The 20,876-nt window shown below is 50.7% G+C and overlaps 1 long non-coding RNA gene across 3 annotated transcripts in view; it reads right to left on the reverse strand.

Annotated features, from left to right (window-relative positions):
- The window catches only part of LOC112915980 (uncharacterized), a 182,916-nt gene that overhangs the window by 14,458 nt on the left and 147,582 nt on the right, over positions 1–20,876 (reverse strand). For 2 of the 3 annotated variants that reach the window (XR_011996505.1, XR_011996504.1), the window contains exons 3-4: positions 14,141–14,268; positions 6,257–6,378 (exon numbers count right to left, since the gene is read on the reverse strand). This is a non-coding gene — a long non-coding RNA (uncharacterized lncRNA). The remainder of the gene's footprint in view (positions 1–6,256; positions 6,379–14,140; positions 14,269–20,876) is intronic. The other variant, XR_003234224.2, reaches the window with a different exon arrangement.

Raw genomic sequence — 20,876 nt, forward strand, 5'->3', positions numbered from 1 at the left:
GAAGATGAGTCAGCTGGTTTCACTGTTAGCCGGCATGGACTGCAGGCGCCCCTATGCATCTCCAACCAATAGCTTTGTTAAGGGTCAGACGTTGGAAAGCCAAGAGTAGATTTAAAAAAATGGGTAAGTGTTCACTGGGTAAGACTGTTTTGGGCGGCACCACCTGTGCGCAGGAACATGCCATGGAGACTTAGTTGGATGGAGGTCATGAAAACTGAACACACATGTGCAGAAGAAGTACATCCACACCCAACTCATGTGCTTAATACCTTTCCACTCATATTAAAACATGTTCTTTATTAAAAAAAAAAAAGTAAAAGCTCCTACTTTCTCATACCTTCCAATTACATTTCCCAGAAATGTCTGTTAACAAGAAGTATGTATCCTTCTCAGAATTTCTCCCATGTGTTGATAAATATCTGTAGGTACCATATTGTTGTCTTGTTTTACAGAAGCGGGCTAACTCTATACCAAGAGTACGATGATTATTCTTCAACGGACCAATTGTGGACAGCTTTTCATATTGGTATATGTGAATTTATCTTTTTTTGTATTTAAATTGGATTTTTTAACTTTTCACTGTAAAATAATTCCATACTTCCAAAAAGAGTTTACAAGTACAATGAATTTGCACAGCGTTGCAATTTCTCAGGATTGATGTCTTGTGTAACCACAGTACAATCACCAAGTTGTGTCAGGAAAATAACACAATACTATTGCTTAATCCAGAGACTTTATTCAGATTCTATCCAATTCAGAATCCAATCCAGGATCGGATATGCCACATATGGCAATCACCTGCCATGTCCCTTTGTCTTCTGCAATCTGGAATCATTCCTCAGTCTTGCTTTGTCTTTCATTTTTGAAGAGTACTGACCAGTTCTTTTGTAGAAGGTGCCTCAATTTGGTTCTGTCTGCTATTTTCTCATTATTAATTTCAGTGTATGGGCTTCTGGCAAGAACTCCATTGAAGCAGTGGATGACTCCAGGGTTGGGGCAGAGATAGCACACGATGAGAACATCCCGTCGTGCCAAGAGGTAAGGCAATGCTCAAAAAATGATGAGTAAATGTTGAAAGGACATAGAGCTCAACATGAAGGACACCCCAGTGGCCAAATCCAGACAAAACTGAGCAAAAATAATAATAATAATTGTAGTTATTGATCTACATATAATAAAAACGCCTGCGTTTATACCAATGTGAATAATTACATTATTTTTTTAATGGAAAAGAAAGGAAAGCTCTTCTTTCCATTTGGATTCCAACTGATAAATATAGAAATAATGATGAGATGGACAACCACTGTTGCGCAAGCACCAAGAGTTAAACAGTTTCAAGCCAATAATCAAGGATGGTGCTAAAATTAGTCAGGTACAAGTAAGATGAGAAACCCAGTATTTACATAGTTTCAAAATACCTCCCGACAAGATACTGATTAATAATAAAGGGAAAAACAGTAACTTTACAGTGGAGAGACCTGGCGAACACTAAGTTGATGAGAACACCAGGTTGACCTTCATCGAGTGATCAAGGTCATTATCACCAGTTATGGGACAAACCAAAGCCATGGACCTCCTGATCTGATGCACCCTTTCTAGTGACTGCTGAGCGGGAGGTTGTCCAGCAGCGAGGCTATCTTCCAGGTCCTGCTATTACATCAACGTTGTACAGCGAGTGTCTTTTGCAACTTGTTTTATGGTTTCTCGAGGAAAGACTCATCAGGAGCGCACACACTATCAACTTTTAGAAGTCCTGCCAAACCCTCCTTCAACAAAGTTGGTCTGATTCATCACCACCCTGGCCCCCCAGCAGTGCAGGAGAATACCCATTTTCCCTTGCCAAGTTCATTGCTACAACTTGCTAGAATACATAATGCACGAGCAAAGGAAAGCAGCTATGGCTGTGCCAGCACAGGGGCAAGGTACTGTGAGCAGGATCCAGGAGAACAAGGGACACAGCGACATCTGGACATGGAGGTATTTTCTGAGGCTTAACAAGGGCAGGGCTCTGGGCCAAAAAGGACCCAAATGCATGCACATGTACAAAAAATACCAGAGAAACGACTCTACCGTATCTGCAGGATGCCATACTCATTTGCTATTTGGGAATGAGTCAAGAGTTTGAATTTGCACCAATCCCCACTGGGCCTCAGCTCCAGACTTCAAAATAACAAGCCTAAAACAATAGTCACGTAGTAATGAAAGTTTCCCAATCAAACTTGCTAATGATAACTCCCAACCTTTGTGTTGTGTTTTATAACCAGCTTCGCATCACTTTATGGACATTTCGTAACAACTGTGAGAAAAGCATTACTACCCTTTACAGGTAACAAAGAGCAGACACTCAACGAGAGGACGTAACTCGGCCAGGGTCCAACAACTAGGCAATGAGAGAGGCATCTGGGGTTTGGAAGCCTAGGTCAGAGTTCATCTGGAGAGCAGCGGTTCTCCAGACCTGGGCTATCATAAAACTAGGGGCACAGAGGCATTCCCTCATTTCCTCTCCACAGCTACCTGCTGAGACTGGTACCAATATTAGTTTCATTTTGAAAAAAAACAAAAAAAACAAAAAACACTGGGATTTTGCCACCAAAGTCCTTGCCAGCAGTTAAGGGCCAGGCTAAGGACTCCCACTGGTTTATGTGACTTCTAGGCCCATGCCCTTGTGACGGTACCGTTGGGGCTCTTATCTATGACCATAAAGACCTTGTTTCATGCTGACTATGCCCTGGGCAGTGGGCAGGGAGGAGGGGGAAGAGAGCTAGCTTGTTCATGCTGCCTGCTGCCTCCTCTGAGATGAAGAAAGGTGAAGCACTGGCACCAGGGCCAAAGCCCTCCCTTCTCCCCTACACGATCAACCCAATAAATTCTCAGTCACGATCACCTACTGTATACAAGCTGGCTAGACCCTATAGACCTGCTTTATGAGCTGGTTTGGAGCAAGACAATCCATGAATAAAAACCAAAGTGATAGCTCAATACCCGACGATGATGTCAGCGATGGTGAGACAAGACACACAGCTGGACGATAAATAACGGGGCTGAGAAAGACAGTGACTGTCAGAACTAAGTATCTGCCCCTCACAGCAACCCTGCCACTGAGGCAGGGGCGAAGGAGCCGTCGAGGGCAGAGGGGAGGAAGATGAGGGCAGAAGGGAAAACTGCCAGCAGCTACTAAGCACCTACTTAGTGACCTCACTTACCTTTCTCTAACAACCCCCATGGTAGGCGTTATCCCCACGTGGACAGCAAGAAATGAGAGAGGCGTCTGGTATTTGGAAAGTACGGCTCAGAGAGGGTAGTTAACTTGCCTAAGGCACCCAAGTACCGAGGATAAAACAGAATGAAATACAAAGTGATAAAAATACCAGGATAAAAACCAGCTGTAGCTGGAACTGAAGTCAGGGTCCATGAATCCCCCCTACCGGGCACCAGGTTTTTGCTGCAATTCACGAGAGCCAAGGGCATCGGACTGTATAATAAAATCCAGAAGATGGAACCTGATAAGGACTGAATTGTGTCTCCCCAGAAATGCTGTGCTGAAGTCCCAGTCCCCAGTGGGATTGTATTTGGATACAAGGCCTTTGTGGAGGAAATGAGGGATAAGAGAGGTCATAAAGGTGGAGCCTGGAGCCCAGAGGCCTAGTATACTTACAAGAGAGACACCACAGAGCCTGGGTATTGTCTCTCTCACTCTCGCTCTGTGAGGAAGAAGGGGCCCATCTGCATGACAGGAACAGATTCTACACCAGACATTGAATCAGCTACACGTCGATCTTAGACTCTCCCATTTTGGAACCATGAGAAAACGAATTTCTTGCTGTTTACACCACCCCACCTGTGGTGTTTTGTTATGGCCGCCCAAGGTGACTGCAACTTGGCCAGTCTATAAATCAGACCAGTGGCCTGATGACTGTGTTCTTGGAGTATGCCCTCATCACTTGTGTTTGAGCATAGCCCCCAAATTTTGCTTAAATATTTAAATCCTGTGTGTAGGGCGCCTGGGTGGCTCAGTAGGTTGGGCATCTATCTGCCTTCGGCTCAGATCATGATCCCAGGGTCTGGGGATCGAGCCCCATGTGAGGGTCCCAGCGTGGCAGGGACTCTGCTTCTCCCTCTGCTCCTCACCCTGCTCATGATTTCTGTCACTATCTCTCTCTCTCCCTCTCCCAAATAAATAAATAAATAAGATCTTATAAAAAAAAATGTATACCCATAAATGCCTGCATTCCTATAAAACCTTCATAAACGAACCCATTTTCTCAGAAGGGAATAAAATAAACAAAACATTGAAGCTGGAACATTTTCTTCTTACATCCCGTTTTAAGTTGAACCGTGTCCCCAGTTCAGGTACATTGCAGCCCTAACCGCCCCCAGTACCTGTGAACGTGACTGTATTTGGTAATGGGGTCTTTGCAGGAGTCAAGTTAAGATGAAGTCATCCTGACTAGGATAGACCTAATCCTTGTAAGAAAAGGGAAGTCTGAACATAGACACACCAGAGAGAAGCCCATGTGAGGCTGGAGGTGGAGACGGGAGAGCTACAGCCACAAGCCAACATAAGCCAAGGACTGCCAGATGCCACCAGAGGCTGGGAGAAGAAGAAGGACTCTTCCCTAGAACCTTCAGAGGGAACTTGGTCCTGCTGACCCCTTGATTTCAGGCTTCCAACCTGAAGAACTGTGAGAGAATGAATTTCTGGTCTGTAGCCACTTAGTCGGTGGTCTTTTGTTACAGCAGCCCTGACGAACTAATACACACCCCCAATAAATCCATTTATTGGGTACAGCTCACCATCATAATGACCATATTCAATAAGCATGATGGGGGATCCCTGGGTGGCACAGCGGTTTGGCGCCTGCCTTTGGCCCAGGGTGCAATCCTGGAGACCCGGGATCGAATCCCACGTCAGGCTCCCGGTGCATGGAGCCTGCTTCTCCCTCTGCCTGTATCTCTGCCTCTCTCTCTCTCTGTGACTATCATGAATAAATAAAAATTAAAAAAAAAATTTAAAAAAAAAGAATATATCATATTGTATTATAAAAAAAAAAATAAGCATGATGGACTGTCACAATTTATAATCAATCACTTTGCACCCGAAGACACATACAGGTTCTGCAATGGGAGTGACAAAAGGACTGTCACCACGCCCTGTCAGGAAGGTGAATTTTAGACATTGATACTGTGGCAAAGGGCAAAACAGCGAATGGCCAGGAAGGGGGGAGTGTGAAGGGTCGCAGGAAGCATGCCAAACGTGGCTCCTGTGGGGTAATGGCACAGAGGAAACCCCCCAAGAAGCCCCGGCCCATGTTTTCTCCCCAGGCTAGCCTCACTTCCCCGTCTATTTTGACAAGGCTGTTTCCACCCCACACAGGCACACGCCCCTGCAGACACAGAGGAGCCCAGCACACCCTGGGGACCGGCGGAAAACCCAAAGCGTCACCCCCTCCTGCTCAGCAGGCTGTGGAAATGGGCTGCCGGCGAGCCCCCCGGGGTGCCCATGGTTGTGGGCGGCGGCAGGAGGAGGTGAAGACAAGCCAGCAGCGAGTGTCAGATGCAGGCCGGCGGCCCTTCCGGGCACAGGGTCGCAGGTGGGCGGTGGGGCGGCCCGCTCTGGGCCTCCGAGTCACAAGTTTGGAAACCTGCTTCGAGCTCACTTGAGCGAAGGAGACAGGGGTGGGAAATACAAAAATACACCCCTGTGTATTCTTTAGGGTTCAACCTGGGAAGAGGAAGCATATCAGTGATTTCAATAAGCAGAATTTCAGATAAAGAACCATTTACTGAAAGGGCAAAAGGGGGTCCTGAGGCCTCCGAGAAGTAGTGGCTGCTCAGAGCAGCACATTCTCCCCCTTAGGGATGGGGGGTAAGAGTGGGATTATGGGAAGCCAGGTGGGCCCTGTGGGGTCTTGGCTGGGGGTGTCACTTCTGAGAATAGCCAGTGCAAGCTGGAAGCCACCGTTGCTCCTGGGACCAAGCGCTGCTGCCAGGGGAGGAAGTGTTGCCACAGTGACAATGTCAGGAACAGGGGGCCGATGGCAAGGGAAAAGACCCTCCTCCCCCTCACCCCCAGGCTTCCAGTCTCCCTTGGAGCAATCAGATCTGGCCATGATGTGCTTGCAGTCCTTTGGCGCTAGAATCAGAAGCCGTGGACTGACCACTGCTGCCTTTATACTCGGCCTACACAGGGGCAAGAACCAAACGTTTAGAACAATGAGTCAGGCATGGACCCTGGGCAATCAGATAGGACACCGACCTGAGCGGGGCACCCAGGCCAGTGCATCACAGCGGGCGTCCTGGTTCCTTCGAGTTCCCCACCAACCTCCGCGGTCTGCCCACCAGATCCACGTCACTCACTCACGAGTTGCCTGCCTGGCCCTGGAGACAAATGAGTTTGAGACACAAATGAGTTTTCCTGCAGAAAAGGAAAGCCAGCAGGGTCCCCCACACTGTATGTGAACACCTTCGTTCCCATTCAGCGTGCGTCAAATTCTAAGAAAGCAGGGCATGTGTCTTGCCCACCGCTTGATTTTTCCCGACAAACTCAGAAACTGAATGGACGTAACCCTTCTTTGGTTTCGGGGGCTGTGTGAGTCACTGTTGAGGTGACATGGGACTTCCCTCAAGGGTTTGGTCTACTTAGGAGGGGCAGACAAGCAAGAGTTAAATTTGAAAGAAAGAAAGAAAGAAAGAGAGAGAGAGAGAGAGAGGAAGGAAGGAAGGAAGGAAGGAAGGAAGGAAGGAAGGAAGGAAGGAAGAGGTGGGCACGTTCTGATGTGATAAACCCAGGGGGCTCAGGAGTGTGGGAGGAAAAGGCACACAGTAGGGGGGACATGGGAAAAGCTTCCTGTAGGAGGACAGGGAAGCCAAGAGACCAGGAAGGACACATAGGCCCAGGGAGAGATGGGCAAAGGCTGACATGCATGTGACAGCGTCATGGTCCACAAGCACTCTGGGTAGTCCACATCTCTGAGTCTCTGTCCACCTGTGTCCACCTCACATCACTTTGGCTCGTGAGACCACACTGCCCACATGGAAAAGTCCAGTGTTCTCAACCCACAGCTCTCTACCGACATGGACTTTTGGACCTTGTCATTCATCCCCTCCTCTTGCCAATCAATGTGGCTGAAAAAAACAAGTCTGTTCAATAGTGTGAGTGTGGTAATGGGTTACAGCTGGGACATCAGTCTAAATTCACAGTGAGCTTAATATAGGCCCGGATGGATATCTATGCAAATATTTATACACGTGTGGGGCTCTGGGGGTTAGTATATACACACACATATACTTCATCACCGTCACTGAGAAGGCCTAGGAGCAATGACATCCCAGGAGCAGTGAGCACATCTAGGACCCGCAGCTTGGTTTCTAATATCAGTCTCTGATAAAACAAAACTGGGCTCCTTGGGAAATGGCCGATTCTAGGTCTGGGGTAGGAAATACACAAGTAGTGCCAGAAAGTAAGGAAATGCTCAAAAACAAGCAAGCACACAAAAACTCTCACAGTAGTGGAAGGTATGTCAAAATAATGGGGGTAGGGAGAGAAGGTTATCTCCAAAGGGCATAGGAGCCAATGGAAAGGGCTCCCAATGGCCAAAGCTGGAAAAACATGCGCCAATAAATAAAGTCACACTGGACTTTGATCCAAAGCATATAATTAATATCCATGATGCCATATATATATATACATATATAAGCGGAAGCACAGGGCGTTCACATAAAAATTATGCCACCTGGAACATTTGTTTCGATTTCTGCACCTGTGATGACTGACATGGTCCCATTAAATTCCTAAAAGCATTAATAGGCTGAAAAGAAAGCAGTGTGACTGTGAAATGTGTGAGTTGGGGGAAACCCTGGCAGCGATTCAGCCTCTGCCTAGAGTCATCACTGCAGATAGTCGGGTTCAAAGACCCAAAGCAAATGGCCAATGAACACATCAGCTCAGCGGCCACTCTGAGGGGTCTCCTGAGGAGTTGGACAACAATGTCATTTGGTCCCCAGAACAGCGGAGGCTCAGAAGCACCAAGCACCTTCCTCCCAGCCGAGAGCTGGCAGGCGGCAAAGCAGAGGCCAGGGCTCAGGTCTCCCTTCGGGGTCCCTTTCAGTGCACCTCCCCTGCCATGGCCAGTCACCATCCCAATTCCCTCCCACTCCAGCAGAGGCAGGGGCTGAGATCAGGGCAGGGGCAAGCTCTGGGAGGATGGCCCCTCAATGGGTTTTTCTGTTTTCTTTTTCCTCTTATTTTTTTTTTTTTTTAAGATTTTATTTACTTATGAGAGACACAGAAAGAGAGGCAGAGACAGAAGGAGAGGGAGAAACAGGCTCCATGCAGGGAGCCTGACGTGGGACTCGATCCCGGGTCTCTGGGATCACACCCTGGGCTGAAGGCAGCGCTAAATCGCTGAGCCCCCGGGGCTGCCCCTCATTTCCTCTTATTTTTATGAAACTTTTCCCTAGTCCAACATTTTTAAAGGTCCCCTTCCCCACCTGATTTCTCACAGGCCTTACACCAGAGTGCCTCTGGTACACAACAGCAGAAAGACGGCCATGGGTCCTTGAGGCTGAACCCTGTACGATGCTGGAACAGGTCAATTCCTTAGTTTTAATAAAGGTTTCATCTTTGCAGGGAGGTTAAAAAAAAATTTTAAAAACACAAACCAGAAACAAAAACAAAACCCACAGGCCAGCTTGCATCCATCCCACTGATGGGTGTTTTCTTCCCAAAGCACCCACCATATCTAGCTCGGCCAGAGTGACTAAACTAGAGAGAAAATGGCGTGGAGCAGAAGAATGTGAATTCCCAGCAAGCTGGTCATTACTCAGAGTGACAATGGGGACCGAGAATGCAGCAGCACAGGGCTTCTGGAAGCTGCCCACGTCCCAGAGGAGCCACATGGGGCTCTGTCACTTAGCTCATTATAAACCAAGGATAAAACCCACTGGAGCCAGCAACCCAGACGAACCTAGATCCCAGAGGGGCAGGAAGGGAAGGGTTTTTCACTGGAGAGACTTTGGTGCCCAAGCTGGGAAGCTGCTTGCAGGGGACTTGGGGGCGCCTGGGGTAAGAGGTACCAAGAGACACCCTGGGAGGGACTGACCCAGGATACGGAGCACTTACTTCAATTTAGCAAATGGTTCTCTCGTTAGTAAAAGCTTCTAAATGTCAGCCTCAGGTTACAAAATAAAAGGAACATGAAATTATGCAAAAGCACACAGTACTAATCTGTGTGTCACGCACGTTCCACGGGAAGACGCCTTCATTTACCACCTTGGCTGTGTTACTTAACCTCCAACCCCTCACACGTTCTAGAAAGAAACGAGATGATGGAAATGGAAATGGAAAGTGTTGGGGGCGCCTGGGTGGCTGGGTCGGTGAAGCGTCTGACTCTTGATGTCAACTCAGGCCGTGATCATGGGGTTATGGGATCAAGCCCCACGTTGGGCTGTGCGCTGGGCCTGGAGCCTGCTAGAGAGTCTCCGTCTTCCTCTGCCTCTTCCTCTGCTCGTGCACACTCTTTTCTCACATATTTCTCTCTAAAATAAATAAAATCTTTAGGGGCACCTAAATCTTTGGGGTTGCTCAGTGGTTGAGCATCTGCCTTTGACTCAAGTCACGATCCCGGGGCCCCTGGACTTAGGATCAAGTCCTGCATCGGGCTCCCGGCAAGGAGCCTGCTTCTCCCTCTGCATATGTCTCTGCCTCCCTCTCTGTGTCTCTTATGAATGAATGAATGAATGAATGAATGAATAAATAAAATCTTTTAAAAAAAACCTTAACAAAGAGATACATATATATGGAAAGTATTGCGCTTTCTAAAAAGTATTTATGGAAATTATTAAATGCAGGATTCATATTATTGGTAGTATTGGTATTGCTCTTTTCACGATCACACGAGTACTGTGCCCCAATTCCACTTCTACCCCCATAAAGGCAGCGTCTTGTTAGTGGTGACTCACGCGGCTGCTAGCCCTCCCAGTGCTCAGCCACTTCAGGAGGAAATGGGCTGGCTGGCTGAGAGAAAGCACACACGACCAAACTGTGCAGCTCCCCGGGACACGAGGAGTGCCTCTGAGAAGAAAGGCAGCCCAGTGGGTCACCGAGAGCCAGGCCTGAGGTCCAGAGCCGCCTCTACGTCCAGGAGCCTGATGCCATGACCACGGGAGCATTCAGTAAATACCGGATTCTGTGTGAGCAAGGAATTGAGGAAGAGAGGCAACACGAGCTGGGCCCGGCTCCGGGAACGCCTGCAGCACAGGACACAGACACAACAGCAAGAGTCGCTCGCACGGTCACTCCAGCAGGCACCTCATTTTAGAGATGGGGCTGTGACGGTTCAGGTGCCAGTCAGGACCCAACATCTAAAGAGGAGTCTCAGGGCCAAAGCAATCCATCCTCCCTATAGATGCCACAAGATGCCACCAACGGAGTGGCTTAAATGGCAGATATTCATCTCTCTCGGTCCTGGAGGCTGGACATCCCAGACCTAGATGCTGGCAGATTTCAGGTCCTGGTTTGCAAAAGACACTAGTCTTCTGGGTTTGTCCTCACACTGTGGAGAGCAGAGAGGCTCTCTCCTGTCCCTTTTATAAGATCATTAATCCCATACTGAGGGCTCCGCCTTCATGACCTCATCACCTCCAGAGGCCCGGCCTCCCCAGACCATCTGCATTCCAGATTGGGGTTTGAACGTACTCATTTTCGAGCGGCACAAACATGCAGCCCGCGACCACAGGGATGCATAAAGCCAGTCTCCATTTCCAGGTTGCTTTCGGAGCAAGAACGGTGGCCCTTCCCTCCTTCACTGCAGGTCTCAGTAAATGCTCGTGGACGAAAAGACAGGAGAAAGGAGGGTGGAGAACTTTATAAAATGAAAGTCCTTAAGCAGACGGCAGTGCTTATGTTGTTTCCTCAAGGAGACTGGGGAGCCCTTGAAAGAGGAGTACTTTCTGCTTTGTTTCCAACTTTTTAGTCCAAACTCAGTGTCCTCAAAGTCGGTCAGTCCAAGAAAACATTCCCCAAGCGTGTCCTGTGCGCCTGTCATGATGCCAAAAGCCAGGACTGGAGAGACAGCAAGACCCACAGCCTTCTCTCAAAATATTTACAGTGCAGGGGAAAGAGCTGATATTTCAGAAAGTCGTATGCTGCTTCTGGAGACGACAAAGCCCCCTGGGGACATAATAAGAGCCAAAGTGACAAAGCCTGGACTTTACCCTAATAATAATTATAATAATTATCATGCATAATGACAACTGCAGTGGCTGTCCATCTGTGTGGCCAGCTGCTGGATCACTGGGACCAACAGAGCCCCAGAAAACACTTTTGTTTTCTGGGACTGGCCGGGACACGGTGCCCTGCCTCCGCGTAAGCCCACGGTGCCACTGCTGAGGAAGCTCGGCGTCTGCTGGCATGGCAGATATGATCAGAAAAACACAAAAGTAGGCGCATTTTCCCCTAGACTTACGATTCCCTCTTCTGCATTTGCCCTCAATTCTGACATTAATTGAACTCTGTCTTTACTACTAAAAATAAACTCCAGGTCAAATGCAACGAGCCAAAAACCTCAACATGAAACCACAAGAAATAGAGTAAATAGCAAAATGGGCCTAATAGCAGAGGTGTGTTGGTGGAAAAGCTTTTTCTGTTTCAAGCCTCGAGTCCCGAGTGGGCAGGGAGTTCTTTCGGTGCCACAGACGGTGAGTATAGGAGGCAACCGCACAGCTGTGGCTAAGGACCAGGGCTGGCTCCTGTCCACAGGCGGGCAGGCAGGAGCTCTCGGATGCCCTGCCCCCAAAGGTCAGGGCTGGGGGCAGCTTGAGAATATCAGGCAGGAGCCGAGAGATGCTCCTAGGGGGAGATGGTGCCAGGAGAGCCCAAACGAGCAAGGTGAGGGGCAAAGGGAAGACGGCAAGCCTGTGTGCCTGCCCAAGGAGGGGTGGGGATGAGAGAATCACCTGTCAGCGGCTAGACAGGTAGGAGGTGGAGGAGAAGCCAGCAGCAAGGGCTCCCTGCTGCGGAGCTCCTCGACCCAGTGCCTCCAGGGTCCCATCTGCCCTCGCACCCCTCTGCAACGGGAACAGCTTGGTCCAGCCCTAATTCCAGCGAAAAGGGAGCTTCAGGGAAAAGGGGGATCACAGAAGAGGCTGCGGCCCTCCTGCTGGACTCCTGTTTCCCAAGTCACCTACCTGGACCAGGAGCGCGGGCTCCCGAAACAAAACGTGAGCCCTGGCCGAGTGCCTGGGAGCCAATAGGCTCATGGCAACATCCACAGCGGGCCTGGCAGCTGCACTCAGCGTAGACGAGTTGTGACCCTGAGGTGGGAAATTGGTCCTGACATGGCAGTGGGGGGACACAAGGGCTCCGGGCCGCTGAGCATAGGGTGCCCAAGCCCCCGCCCCCCACCAGCTGCAAATCAGCTCAGCTCCTACTACGTCTCACTCACATGCAACTCCCAAGAGCCTTCCCCCCGCCCCACAAAGCCCCTGCAGCCCTCCCCTGCCGGGGGGGGGGGTCTGGAGAACCCTACGTGTGTCACGGGACTGCTGGGGACACAGGAGATGAAACTCAGAAATGCACTCGGACACATTTAAGGCACAAGGGAAAAGGCAAAGGGGCACATGAATTCCATTCTCTGCTGCCCCCTCACTCTTCCTCTCCTGTCTGCTCACTGGTCCCCATGTGAACCATGTTTCCTTATTCCACTGTGATTGATTCTTTTCAATGTCTTGTTTTTTTTTTTTTTTTTAAGAAAAAACAAAAATTGCAACCGACCTCATTCTTTGCTCTAAGTCTTTAAAGACTTTCTTCTTTTGGTTCTCTCTCTCTCTTTCTCTCTCACTTTCTGCTTCCTCCTTTTTAATTGTTCATTCCTTTGTTCTTGCAATATCCACAGTAGTGTCAGGTGGCGTGTCGGGTGGGGTGTCAGGATGTGGAGGACAGTCTTTTGCTCTAAACAAGCTCATAAGTGACTGGGGGCATAGGAGTGGGTGGGGGAGACACCTGACAGTCTGAGGGAGGCATGCCCTAGATCGCCGGCTGTAGTCCGCCGGAGGAAGTAATGCACTCTGCTAGGGGTAGGGAGGTCTGTGCACCACGCACACATCGTTTCCCAGAAAGACCTGGTGGTAGCTGAAAGTCAAACAAAAGAGCAGACCAAAGACATGGAAAGAGCCTGCTGCATGAAAGGAACTGAACATGGTGTTGTTAAGAAGTTAAAAAAAAATGAAACCCCAGGGTGTCTGCGTGGTGCTGTTAGTTAAGTGTCTCACTCGTGGTTTCAGCTCAGATCGTGATCTCAGGGTCGTGAGATCGAGCCTCACGTCTGGCTCTGCACTCAGCAGAGTCTGCTTGAGATGTTCTCTCTCCCTCCACCCCTCCCACTCATGTGCACGCGCTCTCTCTCTCTCTCTCAAATAAATAAATAAATCTTTAAAAAAAAAAAAAAACCACACACACAAACCCTCCTGTTTTGGAGCATTTCCTCCTTCATGTCAGGCAGCATGCTAAACTATCTCCACTATCTCATTCAATACCCACGACATCCTCTTGAGGCAAGAGCTAATATGATCCCTATCTTACAAATGAGGAAACCGAGGCTTGGAACAGTTGAGTGAGCCACCCAAGGTGGCAAAACTAGGAAAACCCAGGTCTGTCCAAAACCCCGGGTTTTTACCTCTTCCTTTACCCCAAGCAGCCTCTAACTTGGTGGGACTGACCATGCAGTGCAAGGGGGTGGGAGGGAGACAGGGGATCCCAGTCTATATACCCTAAAAAGGTGTTCTGCTCCCAATGCACCTTCTCATCTTCCCCCAGGGCAGTCCCCACACGTCTCGGCAGGACAGCTGGAGCATCTGCTACCTCTGCCAGGAGGAAAGTTGCGGGGTGTCCACACTGGAGGTGGTGGGCTCCATACTTGGCTAGGCTCAGAGGGAGAGCTCCCAAAGCACAAGACTGAGTCCACTGAATGCCAGGAACCAGGTCCCAGGTGTCAGGGTGAGGTTACGGGAAGCCAGCTTCTCAAACCAGCACAGGAAGTCAGGCCAAAAAGTCAAGAACCACGACCCTACTTGCGTTGCAGGAGATCACCGATTCCAAAGGCTATGTTTTGCTCCATAAAGTTCAAGAGGAGAAATCTCTTACCTTTCTCCAAATCCCAGAATGGTCCAGCTTCATTCAGGGGAAGACAATTCTCCAGTTCCTCTAGGGTACCAAATGGATGTGTGTATTTTTCAGACTGAAGGCACCAAAATCCGAGGTATGACAGGATTCTGTAAATATGCCAGAAAAGGACAGAGAAGTATTAGTATCAACACTCACACTAAGCGAATTTGATGAGACCTTCCATCCGTTTGAAAAATACAAAGTGCCTATTTACTATATGCTAGAGGAGAAGCCTCAGAAGAGTAGGCATTTATTTACTGAGCAATTATTATGGGGTCAAGCCCTGTGTTAAGCCATTTAATCCTCTGAGACCGGTTTTGAGGGCAACACATTTCAGAAGTCACATAAAAGGCCAAGCCAGGGATCCCTGGGTGGCGCAGCGGTTTGGCGCCTGCCTTTGGCCCAGGGCGCGATCCTGGAGACCCCGGATCGAATCCCACGTCGGGCTCCCGGTGCATGGAGCCTGCTTCTCCCTCTGCCTGTGTCTCTGCCTCTCTCTCTCTCTCTCTCTGTATGACTATCATAAATAAAAAAAAAAAAAAAAAAAAAAAAAAAATTAAAAGGCCAAGCCAGACCTGAGAATCACGTCTTCCTGCCTCCCAAGCCCCTGCACACCGATCATGTACGTTCTCCTTCTGCACTAAAGCTTTTTCATTCATCTGAGCCCAGGAACTCCAGGTAGAGGGAAACGAGAAACATACTCAGTAACTAACTGCATTTTGAGAATGTGCTGTCCCTGGATGCCCAACCCACTCCACAGCCAGTGGGGATAATGTGAGCCACGGATGCTGTGTCAGATTAACTAGGTTGTAAGCTTTTATCTGAGCTCCACATTGTCATCTGGTAACATGTGATCGGTGGACATCAGGCATTACTCAGGGAACAAAAAAATGTTGCTTCGCCAGGATTGTTATCCTCACTGATAATCAAGATGGCTACATGAGGTGGCCAAAAGGGAGGTGGGGGGAAAGGGAGCAAGGGGCCGCTGCTGGTCTTCCCAGCTCTGGGAGGACCTTCTAGGATACTTGGAACAGAGCCGAATGCTCAGCTGGGTGGGCCCGGACACCGACTCTTCTCCTTCAAGGAGTGGTATGGTACCAAAAAAGCCACACTATTGGGGCGCCGGGGTGGTCAGTCGGTGAAGCACCTGCCTTTGGCTCAGGTCATGATCTTGGGGTCCTGGGATCGAGCCCTGCGTTGGGCTCCCTGCTTGGCGAGGAGTCTGTTTTTCCCTCTCCTTCCACCATCCCTCCATGCCCCCAACCCTCACTCGTGAACGAGAAAGCGAGCCACACTGTTACACTGACAATGGGGGTGATCCTCACCATTCCAGGCCTCCCTCTTGCACCCCCTCAAAATCCCCAGCATCTTAGCCATCAAATCATCAAGAAGATGGAGCTCGTTGAACATGGACTCAGAATCCATAAGACTGACGAATTCTGAGGAGCAATCTGTTCTCGTTCTCAAGTGTAGGAACAGCTGGAGAAATACCCTCATCCCACAGCCAAGAGCAGAGGCCAGGTGGCTTGGATTTCCCACCACCAATTCCTTCGCCCTCCTCCAGGAAGAATGTGGTCACAACTAGCTTCTTGGAGGCCCTCTGGTTATCACACGCCTCCCCGGGAGGTGTTAGCATCACGGACGGACCCACAGCAGCTCTGCAAGCCTGGGAGTGCCTGTCTCCTCCTACCAGGCACCAGTCGCACAGCTTCGCCTTGCCCCAGTTCCCAGCAGAAGAGGCTCACTCAGGGAAGTCCCTTGACTGGCCATGAGCGCAGAAGGATGTCTGTCCTCCTCGGCACATCCACACTCCAGCCATGGGCAGCCTCCCATACTTCTCAGGCATTTTTAGAGGTACTTTTTTTTGCCTTGTTGTCAAAATGCATTTGCCTTATTGCCTGAAAAAGTCAGCAGCCCCGCTCTCTGGTCGTTAAAGAGCCTGGATCGGCATTCCAGGTCTACAAGAGTCTTGCGCAAGTTACTCTCCAAACCTCAGTTTCTCGTCTTAAAGGATTGTTCTCAGTGTTAAGTGAGAATCTTTGCAGAGCTTAGCACTGGGTCTGGCAGGTTGTGAATGCTTAGAAATGTCAGCTATTAGTAATACCACTTAAATGAATGCTCAGGCCTAACTCCTTAGTCTCCTCCCAATAAGGGAGAACAGGCCTCCCCTCTTCCTATCTCAGTGTGACAGCTTATTCGACATAAGGGCTCGGTACTTGGGGCCCAGTGAACAAGCGAAGCCCATCAGAACCCATGCAGTGGATCACAACACTCACCCACCTCCCAGCTGTGCCACGGCATTAAACAAAATAGTGCACACAAGAGGTGCTCTATGAATGACAAGGTACTGGAGAACCGTAATGAATCAAATTAACATGCACCGTCTGTACAGGGCACTTTGCTGAGGCACATCCCCATGGGACCACACTGAGCACCCACAGTGACCCCAGGAGGTCAGGTCACAGCATGAACCTCATCCCCATTTTACAGACATGGAAACTAAAGCTCAGAGGCGCTAAGGAGGCTGCTGGCACCAAACAAGGAATATGCAGCTGAATCACTGGCTTGCAAGCTCACTCCCTCTCCTTGAAACGGGGACAGCAGTAACACACAACATCAGCTCCTGCAGAAAAAGAACCTCTTTCCAAGGCAGCCAAATTGATTAATGTTTTTAATTAATGTTTTCAACCACACACACACGGAGCAATGTTCCATGGAAGATGAGGAACTACAACTTCCAAGTTTCTGCCAGGAGCCAGTCCAGCCAGGTGGTCGCTGCCAGGGCATGGGAGGAGGAGCCCTGGGCCGGCCGGGATGGTCAGAGCGGGAAGGTCACAGCCCTGCCTCAATGCATGGAGCCTGGCAGGCAGTACGGTCACTTCCTACCCACGGAGGTGAGCCAGGGATAAAGGAGACCGGCCTAGCACAGGGTGACAGGACTCTCTTGGCCACTCCTCAGGAATCCATCAATCCCAGCAGAGGAGGGAGCTGGGTGCAGAGGGAGGCCCGACATGTAGCAGATGCTTGGAGCCTAGGCCTAAAGGCTGAGGTGGCTGCTACTCCCAGAACCTCCTGCATGACTCTGCCCCAAGGACAGATTTCACCTGCTCTGCAGTTGCCAGAGATACCCTGCACCTGAACTAGGTGGCCACAGACATTCTCAGGATGCTGACAATGCTTCCCTGATGTTGCTCAGGATCACTGCTGAGGCCCTGTGCTATATTCAGATGAATAAGGGATCGGACGGCCCGTGACAGGCAGACTCGGGACCCCGAGGTCCCTAGGAGGTAAGAGGCAGACTGGGACCCAGAGACGGGCCCTCTGCTGTTGTGCTTAGGGACCCCCTGCCCTTGCTCTGCCAGTGGAATTCCAAGTGTGTCCTGTCCCCAAGTGTCCTCTGTACAACCCAAAGGCAGGGCCATATCACCTTCCTGTCTCCAGCACGAAGGTGAGGGGCAGGAGTGTGACATACATCCCTGAATACTTTAATCACCAGCTCTCCTGTGAACGTGGCCCCCACACCACTGGGGCAGCTGGCCTTGAACGCCACCTGGGCGCTGCCTGGGCAGTGGGGCCAAGTGGGCACACTGATGGCAGCCAGGACCAGCCGCCTTCTAGGTGGGGGACCGGGGCCACTCGGCAGGAGAGTGAGTAGGCCATGAAATGAGAGACTACACAGGGATTCCTGACCTGGAAATCATCAAAACGCCATCCATTCACTGCAAAGAGACCACAGAGATGGATTATGGCACCTACAGGAGCAGAGGACAGGACAGCTGCACCCCCCCGCCCCCGCCGCAAGAAGCCGCTGAGAGCAGGCCCTGGCCTTGGGACGTGTTTGCTCCCTTTGGAGAAGACCTGGAGGAAGGGCATAAACACAGGTACGTCCGCAAAGCCGGTCAGGTCAGCAAAGCTGGTGAAAACCTCCAGCCTGGCTCAGCGCTGGACCCCTGCAGTGATCCCAAGTGACCTCATGCAAGTACTGTCAGTACTGCCCTCAATGCAATGAGATCCAGCAGGGCTGAACCCAGAGGCAGGGAGTGCGCCCAGGTCACGGGCTGCTGGGGTCAGAGCTAGTCCCTACCAGCTAAGAGCTGTGCAGCCTGGGCAGTCTACTTAACCTCTCTGATCATCAGGTGCACATCAGGGCTCCTAAGAACAGTTACTTTCCTGGACCAGGGGCAAGGATGCATGCAGGGTGCACAGAGGGCTGAGTATGATGCCCGGCTCTGGGTAAGTGCTTGAATAACACTGGGTTATTTCCAGGGTCTTACATGCTGTTATAATCCACGTTGCTGGGCCAGCAGGTCACAAAGTCTCTGATTTCAATCCTGGGGCTGCCACTTCCTAGGAACGTGACCATGGACCACTCACTTGACCTCCCTATACCTTAGTTTGCTCATTACCAACGAGCCATGCGGGACCACCAAGGACTACAGAGCACGAAGTAAAGCAGGCGGTACGGCATGAACTTTCCGGAATGAGGGCCCCGGCCCAAACTGAAGGACGTTCTACAAAGCAAAACTTGGCAAGGACTCTTCAAAAACATCAAGGTCAAGAACAGCCAAGGAAATAGTGTATGATAAAGGGGGGGGGGGGGGGGGGGGGGCGCCGCTAAGGAGACATGGCCACTAAATGCAGGAGTGATCTGGAATCAGGAAAAAATAGTCCCAAAGGAGGTTATTGGGGCCACTCACAAAATTGCATGCGGCCTGTGCATGAGATGACACAATTGCAGCCACGCTGAATTTCCTGAGGTTGATCGGTACATGGTGCTTATATAAGACAATGTCCTCGTTCTTAGGAAACGCACGCCGAGTATTTCGGGATAAAAGGGCACGTCTACAACTTAACTTGCAGATGGTTCAGAAAAAAAATTGTGTGTGTGCACGCACCCGTGCGTGTGCATGTGTGAAGGGGTTGGGGTGACAGTGAACTAACAGTGAGTGATTCCGTGTCTACGCCAGTTCTTTGTATCACCCTTGCAATGTTTTCTGCCAGTTTGAAATGGTGTCCAAATGAAAGATGACTGAGAGCCCAGGCGCGGGACAACAGAAAAAACAGACCTGACCGGCTGGCCTCAGCCATCCAGGCGGGTAAAGCACAGGCCGTTCCCACAAAAACCATGTCACCTGCGGGATAAATGTTATGATGGATTGTGCAGAAAACTACAAAGGATAAAGCTGAAATTCAATTTGCACCACCACCCCCTCCTGCCAAGGAAAAGAAAGACAAATGGGTGCCTCCTGTATAACTACGCCCCAGGGCCCGGCTCTGCGGCCAGCATCTGAGCCATCAAGCGGGGCGCCAGGGGGGCTGCAAGTGCCCCTGGAGGGGGGCAGGGAGGCCGAGGCTGGTGTTCACTGGGTGCCAGGCGGTCTTATGAGAGCTCTCTGCACCCTGATCCTCCCCAGACCCCTTGAGGCAAATGCTATCATTATTCCTATCTCATGCTGCAGGAAAATGAGATTGGAAGGAGGCTCCCACAGGGTTTAATCTGGAGCATCCGGGGAGCTGGGATTTGAGCCCCCGCCGCCTTCACAGGATTTCCACAGGCAGCAGGGAGGCAGGCCCCATGGGCCAAGCAGCAACCAGCACCAAGCCCTGCCTTTCCCCTGCAGCCGAAGCCTCCTGCCTGGCAATGCTGGGGTCTCAAGGCAGTGGGAAGATGCATGGGGTGGAGACCCTGGTGCTGCCCCAGCACTGTACCCGGTAAGAGCCCAGCACCGGCTTGCAAGATAGACTCACCGACATACATCTTCTCTTACGGAGTCCAACAATGCGCACAGGATCTCTGGGAGAAGACCCAACAAGCTGGGGACCTGGGTGTCCTCCAAGAGGACACTGGATGGGTCTGGGGCTTCATTGAAAATCTTTTTATTCCTTCTCAGTTTTACCTTGTGAATGTTTTACTTACTCAAGGTCTGGGATTGTTATGGTGTGAATGAATACAAAGGAGGAAAAAGAAATTGACCCGGTTACTGCATGAGCTTGCTGTGAAGACGAAGCAGGGAGCCATTCCGGGCCGCACCCCGCCGAGTCCCTGGTGCCCAGCTGTCACTCACCATACCCACCCCTGCTTTCAGAGGCCAGGGACAGCCACGATTGGGGACCCAGGAGACACAACAGCATTATACGTGACATAAGTAGATCTGCTCGCCAAGAGGACCAGCCCAGGGGTGCTAAAAGCCCAGAGGTGCTGTTAAGGCAATGTGGGAAAGCCACCTAACACCTAACCCTATCGCACCTGTCCAACCGTGCCGTGCCCCTGGCACAGCAACCCAGGGGGTGGGTGCGACTCACACCTTCCCTGCCTTACAGCTCAAAAAAAGAGAGGCACGAAACAGTGAGCGAAGGTGCCCAAGCTCTTCAGGGAGGACACAGAAGTCTTGCTCCAGAAACTGGGCTCTCAGCCCTTCCATTTCCCCGCAGAGGGGGGTGAGGACCCACGGCTGTCCCTGGGAGAAAAGGACCTGGGGCCAGAGCCCACAGGCTGCACGCCTGCAGGAGTCACGGCATCGGGCAGCCAGCCTCACGTGAGGCTGGAAGGGGACCAGGGCGCTGAAGGTGTAAAGCGTGCACACATCATCCCCTGGAACCAGAGGGGGCGACGGCGGTGGCGGGAGGAGGAAGGCATCTGCAGGGCAGCCTCCCAGGAACTGTGGACGACTCCCACCCCGACGGTCCTCTGTGGATGCACGCTCACACTCAACTT

Source organism: Vulpes vulpes, chromosome 13, assembly GCF_048418805.1.
Source record: "Vulpes vulpes isolate BD-2025 chromosome 13, VulVul3, whole genome shotgun sequence".
In the NCBI taxonomy this organism is placed as follows: domain Eukaryota; kingdom Metazoa; phylum Chordata; class Mammalia; order Carnivora; family Canidae; genus Vulpes; species Vulpes vulpes.